Source organism: Etheostoma spectabile, chromosome 8 (assembly GCF_008692095.1).
Source record: "Etheostoma spectabile isolate EspeVRDwgs_2016 chromosome 8, UIUC_Espe_1.0, whole genome shotgun sequence".
In the NCBI taxonomy this organism is placed as follows: Eukaryota; Metazoa; Chordata; class Actinopteri; order Perciformes; family Percidae; genus Etheostoma; species Etheostoma spectabile.
In genome coordinates, this window is record NC_045740.1 from 18,322,772 (window position 1) to 18,330,271 (window position 7,500).

The following is a 7,500-nucleotide window of genomic DNA, read 5'->3' on the forward strand; positions in this document are numbered from 1 at the left end:
CAACTGGAGGAGACCTCGGGAGACCAGACTAGGTGAGAGATTATATATCCAACACCCCTGGCCTGGGAACGCCTGGGATCCCCAGTCGGAGCTGGTTGTGTGGCGCTCGGGAAAGGGAAGTTTGGGGTCCCCTACTGGAGCTGCTGCCCCGCGACCCGATACCGGATAAGCGGATGAAGTGGATGGATGGAGAAGCAGAGTTGAGGGTCGCTACGTACCTAGGTAAGGACTACTAGCCAGTCAGGAGGCAGAGTATGAGGGTCCTGACAGTACCTAGGTAGGACTACTAGCCAGTCAGAAGCAGAGTTATGAGGGCCCTGACAGTACTAGGTAAGGACTACTAGCCAGTCAGAAGCGAGTATGAGGTCCGACAGTACTAGGTAAGGGCTACTAGCCAGTCAGAAGCAGAGTTGAGGTCCTGACAGTACCTAGGTAAGGACTCCTAGCCAGTCAGAAGCAGAGTATGAGGGTCCTGACATGTACCTAGGTAAGGACTACTAGCCAGTAGAAGCAGAGTATGAGGCGTGCCCTGACAGTACCTGAGGTAAGAGTTAGGGTTGACTTTGGGCTTTTTCACTTCGGAAACCTATAACGTGGACCAAAAAGATTATTTAACACAATAAAGGAAAGGTGAGAAAAGCCAAAAAGCATAATATGAGCACTTTGAAAAAAAGTCAGAATTTTCTTTTTAAAGTTGGGCATTTTATGAAAAAAAAATATCACGTGTATTTGATACTGAAGAGAAATAGAGTTCTGCAGCCTCTTGTTCCTCTGATTTTCAGGACTTTATAGACTTTAAGAATTTAAGAGACCTTGTCTTGTACGTATCTGGAATATTTGGATGTTTATATAGAATGAAACGGTGCATATCAGGTCAGGCTTCATGTCATGAACTCAATGTCTTGTTTCTTCTGCCGCCTGCTGACTCAAAAGCCCTGGTTCGGATAAAAAAAAAAAAAAATGGATTACTTAACTCTGTACAAAGCCAAAATTGTTGGGCAGGTGATTAAAGGAATGCCATTTCACAGAAGAACTGCGGCCAAATATTTTGTCACTCAGAGTTTCACAAAAAGATCGGGCCTGCAGGTCCGACCACAGCAAATTGCTGCGCTTAAGAACTCTTCAGGTTTTTAAAAAATATATAAATAACTACATAAACTGTCTGTGGGGAACCTTCAGTCACAGTCAAGTTGGGACTTTTTTATTGTATCCCCAGTGAAGCGTGGGCTTTTAGGAGGCCCTGCTAATGGAAGCAGCTCCCCGCAGCGTCAATCTCTCCATCCGCCGCTCCTTGCCTCTTAGAGAAGTACATCGGTCTGTCTGAGCAGTCAGGATGTTCCATCCCCGCTGCCGGCAAACACGTTAATCAAAGCCCGGCCGGCGGTACCAAAACACTTCACCTTTATTCTTCTTTGCATTTTAGTCACGCAATGAAAATATTAGATTTGCTTTTTTCAGTCATTGTCAGCAGACGTTACAAAGGAGGTTTTACGGGAAAACAAGACTAATAGAGTATTTGCAAGGGAGGCGTTCAGTTCTTTTCAGACGTACGCGTCACACAGGGGCCTGTGCACGAAAGTAGAAAAGATATCCAGGATAAGTGAAAAAAAAGGCAACTTGAATTAGTGCGAATGCCTCATCGCGGCTTAACGGTTCCACGGTTTGCGAGCCAGGATGAACAAGGTTGGAGATAGTCCAGCCAGGTGGAGGATAGCCAGGATGACACAGGTGGAGCTCGTCCAGCAGGTGGAGATAGCCAGAGAACAGGGTGGAGCTACGTCAGCCAGGTGGAGTAGCCAGAGACAGGTGGAGCTACGTACAGCCAGGTGAGATAGCAGGATGAACAGGTGGACTACGTCAGCCAGTAGATAGCCAGGATGAACAGGTGGAGCTAGTCAACAGGTGGAGACAGTCCAGCCGGTGGAGCTAGCAGGGATAAGTGCACGTTCACGGTTCTTACTACTAGACCACGGTATCGATCACAGGTTACTGATGCAGAGATGGAGAAGACGCATGCGCCATGTGTTTAACCCCAAGAGCACAGCTTATGTGGGAAGGTAATGAGGAGGTGAAGCGTTCTAATACAGAAAGGGAATACGGCTCTTATCAAACGGAGACTAAACGACCCAACAGGCTATTGCGGACCGATCTGAATGTTAAGGATGTAACAACACATTAGGCCCCGGTCTGACTGAAGAGATACGCAACTTATGTAAGAAATCCAGGTCTACACCGGCCACGGACGATGATTGTTTCATCATTTCGAGGGGATGCAGGGGATATGTGTCTATGGTGTTTATTATGTTATTTAGAGCTAGTACTACGAAAGACAACCAACCCCCAAATATGTATTATAACACCGTTGAGGGCTGAAAACATGTAGATTGTTCTTCTTACCTGTAAAATATGTTTCCCAACGATTCTAGGACACCCCTAAAGTGGCCTCCGTACCTCTTAACCACGCGCTTGCTTGTTTTTTTGGACGGGCCCGTCAGAGGCCATCACAGGTGATAGCATTAGCGTAGAACAACGGCGTAGGCTTTGTTTTCAACATCGTGGTGGGGGGTGGGCACCCATAATATTTTGTGTCAAACCACGTCATTTCCGGCTTATTCTAGTAAATGTTTGCAACTTTTGCAAATGTCTTTATTCATGTAAAGGAAATAACTTTTCCCCTGTAAGCAAAAACTGTCTTGCATATTTTCAATATATAACACGTGTTTCAGGAGTTTTATTTTAGGAATCATTAACATCCACAACCAATCTGTACGAGAATAAGACCTTGTTAAAACCAGAATGTTCCAAAGTGTAAATCTCCGATACGTCTATTCTTATTTTTTCACGATCTCTGTTGGTATTTAACCACCCAAGTAGCAAGTAGTCTTTTTTCCGTGCATGGTTTGAGCCCCTGATCCGGTTTTCTTATCTTGCTTCTGGGGAGTTGGGTGGTCTTTTTATATTTCTTAAAGGGACACAAGGCTTTCTGTGATAAACACAATCACAAAATTGAGAAATAAAAAAACAAAAAAAAAAAGACAGATTCATGAATCTACATTAAGCAGTGCTAGAAGTAACTGGAGATTTGAATAAATGCAAAATATGATTGGGTTATCGCACATGGCTCAACTTTACAGTACCCTCCGTCGCTCTCCTTTACTCTCTCCTGGGTGCGGTCTGAGTTGAGTTGAGTGGTGTATCCCCCCCCATTGTGATTTAGTTGACTCGACATCTCGGAGGGTACATTAAGTTAGCGCTAACAGCCATGTGGGATCTGAAAATAGGATATGTGTAGTTTTCGCAAAGAGCCGCCCACGTAACTAGTTTAAAAAAAACGTCTTAAAAAACATTTTCCCCCCAGTGGCTTAGCCTGGCGGGGGCCATTGCCATTACTGAGGGGACCCTGTCCATCCAGTGACTTTGATATTGATGATTCAGTGGAAAAGGGATACATTGGAGACCCGTCAACATCCATCGTACCCGAGATCTGGTGGGGTGCCCCAGAGCTCCAACATCTCGGTCATTCAGCTCGTCCTCCTCTGGGAACGCTCCATGACTCTACAGAGACAAACAGTGAGAAAAGTGAAAAGGTTGGGAGACATGTGATCCACACACACACACACACACACACACACACCACACACAGACACAGACAAGACACAGACACACACATCACAACACCAGACAACACCACACACACACACACACACCACACACACCCACACACACACACACACACAAAGGGTTATTGCCACGTAAGTCACACTTATGTGGAATTTGCCCTGTTGGGGAATAGTTGGCATCCATAACACACATATTAAACATTATATGAAATCAACATATAATACAAAAAAACGAAATATACCATACACAAACTAATAACTGTTGCATAGAAACAAAAGAGGTGCACTGGGTTGAGTCCAGAATGTGCAAATAGTGTATAGTTTGTGCAAAAACATTCAGGAGTTCCAATTTTTGTTTGCTCTACATTTTCTTTTGTGGTTATAATATTGCGCAGCATCAGAACCAGTAAACAGAACCAGATGTTCTGCAGTTGATTGTGAGTGATTACCTATATGACGTTTATTCTAGCTCAGTAATCAGTTCTTCAAGATCTTAGTCCCTCGTCTCCTGCTGTACCTCTTAAGCTCTGAACGACGGGGCTGGTCTCAGGAAGGAAACGGATCCCCCGGCCGTACGCCGTTCCTCGTGCAGGTGAAAGAACAGGTGGTCCACCTCCCCTGCTGGCTGCTGGTGAGGCACGGCACCTTACTGCTACGGGGATCGCTCGAGGTTTGTAGATCGCAGGAAGTCCCCGGGCTGTAAACAGGCCACGGGATAATAACACAATAGTATTTGCACAAGATCACTACTGCCTCAAGAAATGCCCAGAATGGACCTGAACGCACCTCTTGTTAGACCAGCACCCATGGCACAACGATGGGTGCCCAGGCATTTGCTATTTAAACAACATGGTGGACGGGTGATGAGAAATTGACACGTTGTTCTATAACTATGTTAAGTCACGTTCTTTCTTTTTCTTCTTTTTACTTTTGTTATACGTCTCTTTACCGCTGAGAACTAACCATGATAGTCAACTGATGTTGAGGTGTAAAATTGACGAGTTCCCCTTCTAAGACAGAAAAATTCATATTACAAATCCAAAATATTGAAGAAGCCTATTTGCTCTCCACTCTACTAGCAGTATAAAAAGGAAGATAGTACTTGGTTGGATCCAAATATACAAGTCAACTCACAGGCCTCGGAGCTATGCCTTATCTTAATGATGATGCTAGTGTGAATTTTCCCAGTCGGAACTCATTTTTCCAGATATTCCAACACCAAATGAATGCAGCACAATGCTTTATCTTGCATATTGACAAAAGTGAAAAATAATTTGTGTATCGCCCGTGGGATTCGTTCCGCTCCACACTGGGTTCTTCCTGACCATGCTACACCCTTACCACAGTTTATGAAAAGCAGTTGGTAGATTTTTTTTCTGGAAAACTTCTGACTGACAACAAACCGAGACGAAAAATGACCTTTTTTGCGGAGGTAAACAAATAATTAATTATTAAAAAAGAAAAAGAATTGCAGATGAAAATGTTGAACTGCAAAATTGTAAGTTTTGGCCACTGGGGGTATACAGAAGCTAATTGCTGGTATAACATAAATCTGACATATTGGTCAGCTTAAAAGTTGTGTTTGGTTAGCAGTTAGCAGAGCAACGTGCTACATCTGGGCTAAGCACCACCCAAGACAATTGTGATTGGTTTTCAGAGTTTGTGTTTGGTCCAGCGATGTGATTGCTGTGCTCTGATGGTTGCCAGGAGGACGGGAGCCTTTAACCCTCATATGTCCTTGGCTCAAATTTGACCCATTTTCAGTCTGGTTTTTTTGGCACAAAAATGGCAGTCGAAATTAGCGCTGAAAATGTTAACAAAAAATATCAAAGAACTTGCTAAAAACATTTAAAAAAGCACCCACAACACAAAAAAGTAATAAAGTAAAAACTTGCTGTAAAAACAGTATCACTTTGAAAAAAGTGACCAAAAAAGTGTTTTTTTCATGGTTGTATGAAGGGAAGACATATCACAAGGGCTTTAAAGCCCCATGGTACAATAATTTCGTTCTCTTCTCTCTCGCTGCTCTCTTCTTCACTCTGGCCAATCCACAACAGTGCCCTGTGTAACTGTGTGATGTGATTTAGATGTGTAATGAAGTAATGGTTCAGCCTGGTTTGTGTGCTGCTAGTACAGTGTGGTGAGGAGTGAGAAGTCCTTTTTTGGTTTGTATCCTTTTTTCTCTGTTTTTCTTGTAGAAGCTTGGTTAGAGCTGTTCTTTTCTTTTGCATTTTTTTTGGTTTGGAAAGTTTAGATTGCCTTTACCCTCATGTTGTCCTGGGCAAATGGACACGTTGTCCTATATCAATGTTCTTTTTAACCACCCAAAATAATGATGATTCCACACAACGCTCTTTGCAGTACAAAATCTCTACTCATTATTGTTCCAGTCTTGTTGATCATCATACCATCCTTCCTTTAGTTTTAGTCTAAATAATTCCTAATTTCGCTTTCTCTAAATCAAACGTTGGGTATGAGTTTTCTATAAATGAGTTATTTACCATAATCCCCAAAATAACTGCAAATACAATAATAATTGTTCATGTTATGTAGGAACAAACATTGAAAAAAAAACATCAAATGTTTGAAAAATGGACAAAAACGTAAGAAAAGTTAAAAACGTGATAAAAAGGGGTTTGATTCAATTTTGACAGGAAGACAACACAAGGGTTAAAAGTTATTTTTGGTTGTTATGTTTGGGACCTCAACTCTGGGGGGTGGGTGTACACACGTTATGTCGCATCTCTGTTCCGTAGAATAGGACGTAACAGTTGTTTTTAGCTTGTAACAGCTAGGAGCCAAAAGAACTCCACAGAGCTGCAGGTTGGGGAAAATTCTCTGTGGATTCAAAATACAAGTGACAATTTTCACATTATACATAGTATTTTCAGTTTTTTATTCCTAACGGTTTGTTAAAGCCAGAGTTCAAAAATCCACAAATCACCGCAATTATCGGTTAGTCTCATCGCTTCACGCTGTGAAGGTGTTTTTAATCAATCAGCAGATGGCGCTGTTGCACCAAATTACAGTCTATGTGGTGACAGTGATCAGAGGCTGCTCAAAGGACTTGGTTGAAGGTTTGTCTTTTTTTCCTTTTTTTTTTTTCTCTTCCTACATTGTCACGAAAAGCCTGCCGTCAACAGAAATCTTTTCCTCACTTCATCATTAACAAACGCTCAGTGATCAAGGAGTCAGAGGTATTTACTCCTGTTCAGAAAGCCTTCGTAGGGTTTTACATGACAGGTGTTAGCCTACGAAAACCAGAATAGACCCACCCACTACCCTACCCACCACACCCCCCACACCCACACCCACCACCCGCTTCGTATGGTTTTACTGATTGATAGCCGGAGAGCTGAGATTGAGTAAGAAGCGAATATCTATTAAGCTTCCTTTAAATCAATTTTCTGCGTACAGTTGATTGGAAGTTGAGTCAATGTCAGGGTGGATATACAGCTGGTCTCCCGAGGCCGCTCTCCCTCTGGATCACGTGAAGAGCTGAAAGATGAACTGGGCACCTGCACCCACTCACATGAAGCATTTTTTCTTGTTGGAATTATCTTTAATCTAGAATGTGCCCACATTAACGGATGTGGCTCCGGACAAGGAGGAGGAGAGAGAAGCTCAAATGAAATGATTGTTTACTTTCTGCTGTGTGATTGATCTGAGAAGATGGGTTTTTATGAGATCAAGATTTGTTTTATTTTTTTTTATTCATATAGAACATCAAATATTAAGAATAAGCTCTTACGAGAGGTACAGTCGCTTTGTGGCTGGAAAAAAAAAAAATATAAGTGTTCAACTGTCGATTGATGTCGGGATCTTGATAACCCAATTTTGCGCCTTTTTTCAAGTTTCGATGATTTTGTACGCTATGGTA

At 42.6% G+C, this 7,500-nt stretch overlaps 1 long non-coding RNA gene across 1 annotated transcript in view; it reads left to right on the top strand.

Moving 5' to 3' along the window:
- Positions 1–420: 420 nt before the first annotated feature.
- Positions 421–7,500, top strand: part of LOC116693835 (uncharacterized) — a 12,114-nt gene continuing 5,034 nt past the window's right edge. Inside the window, exons 1-2 of the long non-coding RNA XR_004333016.1 lie at positions 421–469; positions 523–550. This is a non-coding gene — a long non-coding RNA (uncharacterized LOC116693835). The remainder of the gene's footprint in view (positions 470–522; positions 551–7,500) is intronic.